Source organism: Neodiprion pinetum, chromosome 2, assembly GCF_021155775.2.
Source record: "Neodiprion pinetum isolate iyNeoPine1 chromosome 2, iyNeoPine1.2, whole genome shotgun sequence".
NCBI lineage: Eukaryota > Metazoa > Arthropoda > Insecta > Hymenoptera > Diprionidae > Neodiprion > Neodiprion pinetum.
The window spans coordinates 38,718,402-38,730,638 of record NC_060233.1 but is presented as its reverse complement, the minus strand read 5'-3'; the positions used below and the strand labels follow the sequence as shown (position 1 = coordinate 38,730,638).

Below are 12,237 nucleotides of genomic sequence, written 5' to 3'. Positions count from 1 at the left end.
TCTCTCTCTTTTTCCGCATAATTCATTACACGATCTTTCCGGTCTATAAACCGTTCAAGGCATAATCTTCGCTCGAAATTTCCCTTGCGAACGTTAAAACGAATGAATAAAATTTCCCGGAATTTTATTGCGAAACAGTTAAACCGGTCCCTCATTATACCGTAACGATCGAGTTTGGGCGTAATTATTACATAAAATCGTCCAAATTTCTTTCGATATGTATGGGGGAAACGTGCCAGGTATAAAAGTATAACGATCGCAAAGAGGAGTCGGGTTAAACGCCGCGGGAAGAATTGTCATGGTCAGAAAGTCGGGTGAATTGATACTTTGTACAAATAAGAGAAAAGCTGCGAAAGGCGTGGAGATAATGAAACCGAAGCAAAGAAACGAATACGAATTCTGACTACTTCGGGACAATGTAAAATTCAAATCGTAGTTTATAAATGTAGCGAAGATTTTGCTTTTTGAATTTCACCGCTTAGCTGATTTGCGGTTCAAATTCTCGTCTTCTCGTTATTTCACTTTATTCTGTAAAGCTGTTTTTCTCTCTACTTTTCATGACTCGAATATTTTGCATTTTCGCGTTCACTGCTCAACTTTGGAAGCATAACGTGTGTTTATTGAAACGACGGTTGTTATGCGCGAAGGGTGCAATTAGGAGAAAGCTAAGTGGCACAAAAGCGTACGAATACAACGGTACGCGTGCTTCGTTAGCTTGTCATAACAACGAAATCGGAGACGTTGTATAATTTCCAAAGGATTTATTATACGAATTTTACAAGGTACAGGTGTACAGGAATTCGATCTAACACGTCGAGGTGTCAGAGTTGCGTGGCTAACGGCTCCTCGTTCGACGTACTCCAACTATCGCTCCAGATACACACAAATATATACAAAGAGCGCGTTTTACACGAAGATAACATCATCTGATCTTCCTCGCGACGAGGTAAAAGATGTACACAATAATGAGGAGGTAACAATTTCGTTTGGCCCAAGTTCCGCGGGCATAACAGGCTCGTTTACATCCCCTAAACAGAGACATTCATCCCGCAGTTGTTCACACACGCGGAATATCCGCGATACGCTTTCGCGGGAGGAGGAGCAGAAATCCTTGAGGCTTCTCTGATGTATTATCTTCCCTTTTTTACAGCCCTTTCTCATCCCTCTCCTCTCTAATTTCGTACTTCAGCCTTCCTCATCCTGCTCCTCCGATTCCGTCAACCCCCTCGGCCACTACAATTCAGCGGCTCTGCACCAGCCCTTGGATGACGCGTAGAGTAGCTTCTTTCTTCTCTCTTCCATCGTCTTCGAGGTTACATTCGCTTAAGTGGATATCAAAGGCATCCTCTTGCCACGGAGCTTTGCCCCCAGCGACTTATTCCCGAGATCTCGGAGCACATGTATCGCCGTCCCGATTTATTCCGCAACTGCGCGTGGCGTTAACGACGTGCATTGTCGAGTTTCGCGATTCCTCACTTTGGCCCAATTTTCCACAACTCAATACCGTCAGATATCTATCATACGAACGGCGCTTGTTTTTCAAACCTCTTACAACCTTCTTGATCTCTGTTATTCCAATTTGTATGATTATATTTTTGCTACTCGGAAGGAGCGCGGCACAATTTTCTTAACAATTTGAAGCAGAGCTTGCACAAGGCACAAGACTTTCGGACGAGACAAGCTTTTGCAAATTTGATTTTCCAAAACGTCGAGTCACGTCTTTAACGAACGATTCAGCAATAATTGTTACTATCGCATAAATTATGCTCGTAAGATCTATTTCTAGATTGCAAATATGTTAAGCAAGAAAAATTTATCTCGATCACCATTTAACGAAAATAGGTGCCGACAACTTTCCAAAATTGTAGCCACCCTAATTTTTCAATTCACCATCAAACGTGGCATTAAAATTCATAATAAGACTATGCGAAGAGAACAAAACTTTTAGTCCAAGATTGTTCACATTTTTCAATAAACAATTTGACTTTCAGACTCGGTAAAATTAATTCAAACATAAAAGTTTTCTTTTCGCTTGAGGATCAATCAATTCCAAGCTTAGCGATGCACATTATTTTTAAAAAATTTTCAACAAGTTCGAGGTGTCGTTCCGACCAAAATATCTCCAAGCCAAAATCAAGAACCACCCTAATATTCGTATATTCCTTGACTTACAGTTACCTACACAGGAGTTGAAGGATCGTGAATTGCGTTAAATTACTCGTGCCATCCGTATATTATATACCAGGAAGTAAATTTACACGAACGTTGTAAGAGTCCGAAAAATAAGACGCAAACGAGAAATCAGACGGAAGCGAATAGAAAAAAGCGGGGGTGGATTTATTCCTGTAAAAGCTTGACCTCGATTCGGCCACCAATCCGGGGTAGGTAAATTTCTTGTATGAGCGTCCGAACGTTGGGGCTAGGCGAAGAGGGTGCGGGGTGGGTTGACTAGCTAAATTGGGGCAATCAAAAAAATTGGCGGTAAAATTATCGTCGAAGGTATCCCGCCGAGCCACCATCCGGCAACAACAAGCTTGTTTACGTCGGCCGAATACCCGATCCGTCGGACTCGGTTCGAGGGGATGGCGCGATTCGAGGCGTGAGACGCGAGTCGGACGAGGACGGGACCACTTCCGATTCCTGCCGTCTTCTCCGTCCGCCCCCGCATTCCACCCCCCGCCCCCCCCCCCCCGGCGGAGTCGCCTTTGGCACGCTTCGGCCTCACCTCACCCCCCTCCCTCCCTCCCTCCCTCTCTCATTCTCTCTCTCTCTGTCTCTCTCTCGCTCTCCTCGCGCCCGACGGGTTTTCCGATACGTGCTCCGCGAGGCGACGGCACGCTTTCGCCGGGTGTCTCCCTCTCGCTCGCCATCTTACCCGATAATGCCCTCGCAGCGCAGCCCCTCGCCTCCCCCTCCGTGTTTGTAAACATATGCCCGCAACCCGCGCCCGACAGACCCGACCGACCCCAGACTCCCACACCCGCCCGTCTCGCCGCGACGACGCTGCCGGGGGTGGAGGTGGAGGTGGAGGCGGTCGACGACGGCCACCTGTATGCTTCGCCGGCCGACCGTGCCTTACCTGTTACGCCAGCCTTCCCTACACCCGGAGGCAAAGGAGGATGAATGGAAGGGGCGGGAAGATTGACGGAGAACTTCCGATTCCGGTTAACGAGCCGGGTCATCTAATTAGTCGGCGGCAGAGCTGCCGAGGAGTCCGAGGCCGGGATCCCTTGCCCAGACCATTTTCCTCCGGGGTTCGACTCTCTGACGCGTTACGCATGACGTGTGTGTACGTAAATATATATATATATATATATGTATAATTTGTGTACTTGCGTACCGACGTCTAACCCCGGATGACAAATCCGGCAACGATCCTTTATTATACGTATATTGCCAAATCGACGGTAAATCGTACACCGGGAAAAAGGACGGCGCTATTTTTGACGCCTAGAAAATTAAATTAGAATGCTGATAAGTTATTTGATTCAAACCGATCGTCGGTTATTATTAGAACGCAGCAATCAAATTAGGATGAAGCGTTCGACTTTCAAGACTAACAATTATGGAACGAGGTACCCTGTATACGTAAGAAGTATTGAATATTAGTTTTAGTTGCGTTTGAAAATTAAACAAAATTTTTTGGCCCTGTTACTCTAGCAGTACCGAGGTAAGTGTACCAGTTATTGACCCTCTCCCAATTGTCGACCTTTTTTTGGTTGTATCTGTTTGATCCTTGGTTTTAAAATTACAAAAAAATAAATAAATTACTAGCGTCCCTTTAGCAATTGATGTTAGTCAATATATAATTTTGGAAAATAAAAGGGTCAATAATTGCTGCACTTACCTTATTACTGATTGCAATGACACGTTTTCAAGTTTCGGAAACTTTTATCGCAATGACTCGAGTCCGTTCTACAACGCACGTCGTAGACGGTAGGCGTTGATTTTTATTCTTTCACTTACTACTGCAACTGATCAATGCGAGCGACAAAAACACGTGACCTACATATCTTGTAAATTATACGTACGCCAGCATGAACCACGTGTCTTTGCATGTGCGTAGAATCTGCTTATAATACGGCAATATCCGCGTGTCCTCGTAGAGGAACATCGATCCAACTTCCCTTTCTATTCGTGCAAAAGCTTTTCGCAATTTCCTGTCTAATTAACTCAAATCCACCCCTTCCTTATACCGCGTAGCTTTACAACCTTTCGTCAAACGTGTTATCACGAGCATCGCGAGTCAAAGAATATTGAAATTGAATAAGGGTCCTTCACCTCTCGATCTATCTAGGCTTCAACTCCCGACGTTTTAAGCTCGTTCGCTCAATTCCGTGAATTCACTGGCTCGTGAACTTATAATTAGAAAAAAACTGGCCGCACATGACTTGGGCAGTACGCAGACTGAATTGTTGCAAAGAATTTGTGCTCACATTACTGTCGTACGTTGTTTTTTGTTCTCCCGTTTAAGAGGAAGTTAATAATATCCGATGTCAAGTTTTTGCAGTTATTAATATTTGATTCGTGAATCGTGTATACGTAGATATTATTCGAACAAAAATTATGATGCGTCACGGAAATACAGTTGTAACTACGAAAGTGAACGAAAGCCAAGCGAAATGTCGAAATTCTCCATACTCTGCAAGCCTCGCGTGTTTGCATTTTCAATGATATAAAATTTCAGGGGATGTGAGCTTGCGACCAACCCAAGGGGTGCAACGATCACGGGGATCAAGGCTTGGAAAAATAATGGCGAGTCTACCCGGTCAATTCTCGGGTTACGGAAACGGCGTAAGAAGGAACCTGCGCCCTCTCTCCAACCCTGCAATTACACGGCAAGCCCTTTGCGATCCGATCGGCGTGATGCCGGAAACAGCCTAACGCCTAGCCGCGACGCTACGCCCGAGCTTAAGACTCCTGGTTCGGTTCTGCAGCAGTTACTATGGCAACAGGTGACGGACTAGCCGCGTGTAAAATCTGGCACGAAAAGGAGAGAGAGAGAGAGAGAAAAAAAATATAGGCGCGAGAGAGAGTTCTTTCCGTTCGCGGATCAAAAGTTGTACCTAGAGACGCACACTCGCGGCAAGGCGTGACATGATGCCGCGAAAAGTTACGGCCCTCGATAAAAAAAACCGCGCCGTTTCGGCGGCACCTGTGGCCAGAACCTGATTGTAAAAGTTGGCGAATAAAATCAGCCACGCGGATTCACAACTCCGAGGGAGGCAAATCGCGTGTTTGAGTCGAATGGATCGCGGTCAGGCTAAATTTGGTTTTGTAGATTTGTTTTGAAAATTGTCTTACTTTTTTTTTTATCGCGTCTGCACTTTACGCTCTGCGCACACATTTTTAGGGGGGATTATTTTTCCTACAGGGCGGGTTTACGCACTCGAAATAATGCCGAGAGGTCCGGAGGAATCCTAGTGGATGAAGGAACGTCGAGAGAATCGGAAAGGGAGAGAGAGAGAAAGAGAGAGAGAGAGACGCGTCTACTTTCGTAAATTAGCAGGATATTTCCACAGTGGTGGAGGATAATACAGCGCAATAAGGATATACCTACCTGGGTCCCGAATGGACCCGAATATAAAGCTTAAAAACTTCCGGGTCGTGCTTTGTGCCGCGGTTTCTCTCCCCCTCTGGTTACGGCAGGGAGGAGTGGGAAAGAGGGGAAAAAAGCTCCATCTTTTTTCACGGATCAAAAGGTCTCGAGTACGCCTCAGGCGATCGGTGTAAAACTGTTTATATTTCATTTTCTTTATACATTACATATTACGCTACGCGTGCACCTATATATTATATTTAAATATACTTTTGATCAAATATTTTTTCCCTCCGCTTCATCATTTTCCGGCATAAAGGCTGAACCAACACCGGATAATATTCGAAATTCATTTGTATGCATCGTCATTTTAATTCAAAAAAACAATTATGCGAATCGGAAAGACCAACGACAATGAGTAGAAATATTATTCATTTATAATTTTGGTCTTTGAAACGGAGTCAGTTAATAAGCGTATGGAAAGACAAAAATGAATTTTACAGTTCGTTCTTTCGCAACACCTTGACCTCTCGGTATTACAACACGATTCGGTCACAGCTTGATTTCTTTAATATCTCAGGTATTGTAAGATTGAAAAAAGAAATCAGTAACATTTTTTCCATCAAGTAAAGCTGACATTACCTTGTGGTCCGGATTTGAAAACCTGGCAAATCCGCGCCAACGTAAATCGATAAAGCGTAATCGATTTTATTGAGGAAATTCGAGCGAACGGAAGGAACGAATCGAGTTCTGCTCGCTGACATAATATCGATACTCGGTACTCACTCGTTTCTACTTTCTAATTGCAAAATGATCATTGAACGCGACTGAACTAATTTCTCCTTCCTAAGAAGCTCATCGCCAAACAGCAACAATTCTGCTCCGAATACGAATTCTGGAAATGAATTTTCTACGAAACTCGTCAATTTCCACCCTGCATCGTCGAGCGTGTCGATCATTACATCAAATTTCTTCCACGCGCTGTGTTTCCGCCGTGTTACGACACGCACACAGTTGTACATACATACGCGTGTACGCATCGTACGTACACAGACACACATGTGGCGGATGATGCGATGGAATACGCAACTCGTGTAATCTCTATATACATTATACCCTGTGTTTCATCCGTACAGGCAACACCCAGAGGTATGTGTTCCGCACGTATAACGACGCGGATGTCAGCCAATACTATTCAAAAAACAGTTCCGTTCCGCGCGCTGCTGCAGGAGGCAAAGAAGGGTGACAGGACTGGAGGACGGGGGTGGTTCGGCTGATGAGGGTGGTGTTCCTGGTGGGGTCGACGAGGCACGTGGTGCTACTATTGATTTTAATTTTAGTGAAAGGGTGGAAAAATTAGAAGGGCGACGCGAGGGGTTGGTCGACTGCGTGGGTGGGGGCGGGAGTTCTGCTGAACAGTTTCGCTTTCATTTCCCTCTTTGCTCGAAGGTCTGCGCGGCTTGACGAGGCGCGGGGGCCGAGGGGCGGCGAGGGGCGGCAGGGGGATTGTGAAAAAGAGGGGAACAAACCCTCGACTATGTAAAACACAGAGCTCGCGGTGCGCGGAGTTCGCATTAAAAACCGGGCCTTGCCGCCGCCTCCTCCACCTCTTTCATCCTTCGCCTTTCCACCCCCTCGTTTCGCCCTTTCACTCGTTTCCCCGTCGCCCCTGCTCTACCCTCCCGTTCTCTCTCTATCTATCCGTCTATCCGTCTCTATCTCTCTCTCTCTCTCTCTCTCTCTCTCTCTCACTCTGTCTCCTACTCCCTCGCACGAGGTCCTTTTTCCCACTTTTTTCTCTTCTCGTTTTTCTCTCTTTCGCCCTTTTCTGTGTCCCGCGATAATTCGCATTGTCGCGAGTCCCGGCCGTTCTTTCGGATATTATATGTACACGCATGCGTCTATAGGTGTGCGTGTATCCGTTCATCTATGCATGTACTCAACACCTTGACAACCATTGCCTGTAACGCACGCAAGAGCGTACAAGGTACATTTTACATCCGCATAAATTGTACAGGGTGTTGCGCGTCGAGGTGTGCGTTACACCCGTACGTATTATGTACGTGATAGAGATTTGTACAACGAATTCGTCGACGCCGTTCAATGTATTGCTTCGAAGGGATTTTCACGTTTCGTGAGCACGATTTTATAAACTCGGCGACGAAAAAAGATATTTTTTATAAATAAATCTGGTGGAAAAATGTGTACAATGTAAAGAAAGTTTTGTTTGATTTCGTAAAAAGCAAGAAAAGAAAAGAAGAAAAAAAATAGAGAAAAGCACTTTTCGTTCAAGGGAGTGCCCTAGTCGATTTCGACGTCCACGTTCTCGAACGAAAAAAAGGGCTCAACAGCCCCATTCTACACGTAATTCTGAACAAGAACACCCCGATAGATTTTCGTCGGACGAAAAAATAAAGAAATGGCACGAATTCTACGAATTTACCGTTGCATTTCGTAAAATTCTTGCCGTTTCTCTGCCTCGAATGAAAATAAAGTTGGAGTGTTTTTGTTCAAAATTGTGTACAGAATAGGTCTGTTAAGCCCTTTTTGGCGGTTGAGATACGCGGACTTCGATATTTGGAGATGTAATATATACATGGAGGTGGAAATCGACCAGGGCACCCCATTCAAAAAAATTTTCCATCAAGGAACTCGTTTGTTTTAAGAAAACAAATTTCAGATTCAACGAAACAGATTGTTCTCCGAAACAAAAATACTTTGTTTGATGCGTGTAGTTAACAAGGGGTCTGACTGAAACAAAAAACCGATTTATTTCTGCTAAATGAAAAAGGAGAAACTAGACGTCGTCGTTAAAACTAAATAGAAATATGTTCGACTGTATAAGAATGCAACGATCAGTTTAATTGAAACAAATTTTGTTTGCATTGATTAAATTTTTCTCCGATTGTGCGTATCAACGTGTATGATATACCTAAGATGCACCTGATCCCTAGATCTGTTTAGTCGCGTATTATAACGCCGAATTTAAAGGTGAAAAGTTGAAATTGTTTCTCACCGCGATTACGTGCAAAATGGGTGAAAAGTAATACTCTCTGAAATTGCGGAGAGAATTCCTAAGAGATCGGTAAAAAATTCTGAATCCGATGAAACGCAACGGCGAGATTACCGCTCAATTCTCACCCACGCACAGCGCGTGTCTGGATGAAAATCAACAGGCTTCTTGAAGAAAAGCAAAACCCGCGTAACGCGCGCATCTCCGTGCGAAATATCCAAGTCCGTTCGATGCCTCGATTTTCGATTCACCCTCCAACCGGAAGGGTTGCCGCTCCCCGAATTCCTTCCCGTCAAGAACCCCGCGAACGGGTTATCGTCTCAATTAGAATCGTTGGACGGACGTGGCGTCAAGCTTCAAGTATATTCGGAGACTGTACCGTCGACGAAAGGACGAAAGGACTCGATACCGCCCTCGCAGGAGAGCAGGAGGGTGACGTCGGTTATTTTTCCCCATTTCTTCAACGTCCGTCACCTCCTTCTTTGTTTTTTCTTTGTTTTTTTTTCCATTTTTATTTTTATTTTTTAATTACGCATTGAAACATTGTTCCGCTAATTCATCGTCGTTATAATTACTGTTTTCCAAGTTATCAATCCTTCTTCCCTTTGCCTCGCGATCCACGCGCTATAAATGTATACCGTATACCCACGCATACGTATAACAGGATGAGGAACGTGATATTTTGTACAAATTGATGAATAACCCCGTTGAAGCGGCAGCTGCAGAAGCGCGGATATGATTCGACACGTACGTCAGAATTTCCACTCACTCTGCCCACTCGTGAACTTCGGGGATGGGGATGGGGTAGGGGGTCAGGTTAGGCACATACGCGGAGGATGTCTCCGGCCCCGGATTTTCGTTGGCCGGGGGCTGTCGGCCTTTGGTGTAAAAACAAAAAAAAAATAAAATAAAAAAAAAAAACGAAAGATGAGAGAGAGAGAGAAGAAAAAAAAAAAAACAAATACAAAAATGATGTAAAAAAACGAAAGCGTGAAGGGACGAAAAAAAAAGGAAGCAGGAAAAGTCGTTGAAAAATTTATGCAGCCGAAAACTCATTCGGTCCTCGTCATTACTCTCATTGGCCAGCACAGAAAAAATCCCATCGAATCAGCTGCGAGATGAGAGCTAGCAATTAAAACCCGGAATGGCCGAAGGGGAGTAATAAAACGTATATACGCATTGCGCAGAATTAGTTGATTAAAATATAAAAGAAGAAGGCTAGAATGGTGGGGATGGATGGATAGACGAGCGGGGTTCGGGACGCCGGGCTAGAAGGTAGAAGCACCGCGTTCAACCCCCGCTCTCTCCGCTCTCTTCCTCGCTCTCCCAGCAGCCGCCCCCGTCGCTGGTCCTCAACCCCCAGGGCCCCGCGCACCTCCGACGGAGAAACCGAGGACGAGAGAGAGAGAGAGAGAGAGTGGTAGGAGGTAAAAGGGGGGGAGGGGGAGGAGAGAGAAAAGCAGCCCGGGAAAAGAAATAATCTGCGAGCTGTATTGACGTTTCTAGTCTAACTCTGATTGAATTATGCATGAGCACACCACTGTTGCTGAAGTTGTGTAGCTGCTGCTGCTGCTGCTGCTGCTACTGATGCTACTGATGCTAGCCCGATGCTACACTCGAAACCATCGTAGCCTCTCACTCCTCACCCCTATATTTTTCCTCGCCTCTCTCTCTCTCTCTGTCTCTTTCTCTCTCTCTTTCCATCTTCTCGATTATTACGCGGCATCGGTCAATCGGGCAAAATCGCCTTCGATCACTCCGCTGCAGCTTACTTATCACGTTGATCAGAAAATTTCATCGCAAGACAATCAGAACCCTGGGCTCAATCACGGTTTCGATATTCTTCTGACCCACATTCTTCAAACTTCTTGCCTGTATATTTTCATCGGTATACCTTGAGATGAGAGTAACAGGATTTTAGGGATGGTTCGGGAACGACTGTGTGAAAATGCTTTCAAAACGGGAACCGTCGTTTTACTACCCATTCTTCAAATTTTGTCAACAATTGTAACTCGTGCTTTGCGAATTGTTGAAGAAAGGAGAAAAAGTGCTTGAGAACTGAAAAAGCATCTGACTGTCCTTCATTCTCGAACAATTTTGATTTCCGGATTCAACCTTCCGTCAGTGAGAGTTAAGATTGCACGATAAGCCTTGCAATTTATCAGATTTTTATGTATTCATCGTATTTCATTGCCTGTGATCTATAACAGCGAGAAAAGTCCGAAAAACGAAATAAGAAAAAAACTCGACGAAGAAAATTGAATCGTAACGCACAGAGGTCATGATTTTTGTGATGCGAAACAGGAAATAACCTCCCCTCCCCAAAAGGGAAATACATGCGCGTCCGAGGAAAGTACCAGAAATCCTTTAATTACTGACCGGCAAGAGGAGCGGATCCGTGAGGCTCTTGAGATCAATAACGGCGGTCGACAGTTTTTAGAATGGTAAGGACAGCACTCAACTTCCTTTTGACCTTTGACCGCAAGATCAAAAGTATCACTCGGAAATGATTAATATACACATTTCCCTTTCATCATGTATTACAAAGAATATATATCAATATCCCTTTACTCTTTATTCTTTTCTTGTTTGTTGTTGTTCCTCATCCGCGTATCGGAACTCTCATTGAATATCAGCCACAATCGTATAATAACGTAATCCAATACCTACCTATTTCGCTTTTCATCGACTCCGATGAGCAGTCCCTTTCCCTCTACACACGTAACAACGACGGGTGTATTATTGTGAAATTGATTTCACCCTGCAGCCGAATAGCACCGCGTAACACTCTCCTCGCGCGTGTAAAAGTGGACCCGGAAGAAAGACACCCTGCAAAAATCATAGGCAGAAAAGAAACGTTGCACCAGACGCGGGTCGGACAAGATGTTGTCAGGTGGGGTAAACGGGCTGCGGGGGTGCGGGCTCGACGACCAGAGGGTTGATAGCTGCCGGTGCTGCCTGCGGCACGTATAAACAAGGCGGGCAGAGGGTGGAGGGGTGGTGGGGGGAAGGGGGTGAGAAGGAGCCGGGGGACGGGTGTAGACCACCGACGGGGAAACAGACCAACAACGTCTTTATGCGCGCGATAATGATTCACTTGTTTGCTCGATGAAGCCATTTTTTTTTTCCTCTGATTTCTTTTTTCCCCGCTCCGTCTCGTTTTCTATCCTTTTCTTACTCCCTCTGTGCTTCTCACTCTTCCGAGGAAAAACGGGAAATCATGCTAAGAGGGTGAAATTTTCTTCTCTCTTTGCCTGGAACGATAGAGTGAGAATAAGGGTAGGAAATAATGACGCGTGAGGGGATCCAGAGAGCGTGTTACTTGATTGAATATTTACAATTTGCTACCACCGCTTCTTCACTTTTTTTTTTTTTTTTTTTCTCACTTTTATTACGGATGTCTGGGTTTTACATGCTCGCGATGTATCGATGTGTGAAACGCCGAATTCTAGTGTCGGTGCTGAGATTTTTTCACCCTGCAAATCGGCCGCTGCAGCTTCTTCCGATGCGCCCCAAGGTGTACGAGTAGAAAAACAGTATATGGGTTTTGTGTATCTTATAGTTGTCCAATTTGTCGCGTTACTTGTTTGCACGACGTTTGTTATTCGTCGAGGTAAGCGCGGCATGGTACTTAATGCGAGAGAAAACAGCTTCCGTTACGCGAACCGGGAATAAACTTCCGGCT

The 12,237-nt window shown here is 45.0% G+C and overlaps 1 protein-coding gene across 4 annotated transcripts in view; it reads right to left on the bottom strand.

Moving 5' to 3' along the window:
• Nucleotides 1–12,237, bottom strand: part of LOC124213269 (uncharacterized) — a 96,301-nt gene that overhangs the window by 7,549 nt on the left and 76,515 nt on the right. Inside the window, exon 1 of one of the 4 annotated variants that reach the window (XM_046614414.2) lies at nt 11,223–11,326. The exons of the other annotated variants lie outside the window; for them this stretch is intronic. The gene's annotated coding sequence lies outside the window, so the exon portion shown is untranslated. Of the gene's footprint in view, nt 1–11,222; nt 11,327–12,237 lie in introns of those variants that run through there. 4 annotated transcript variants of the gene reach the window in all.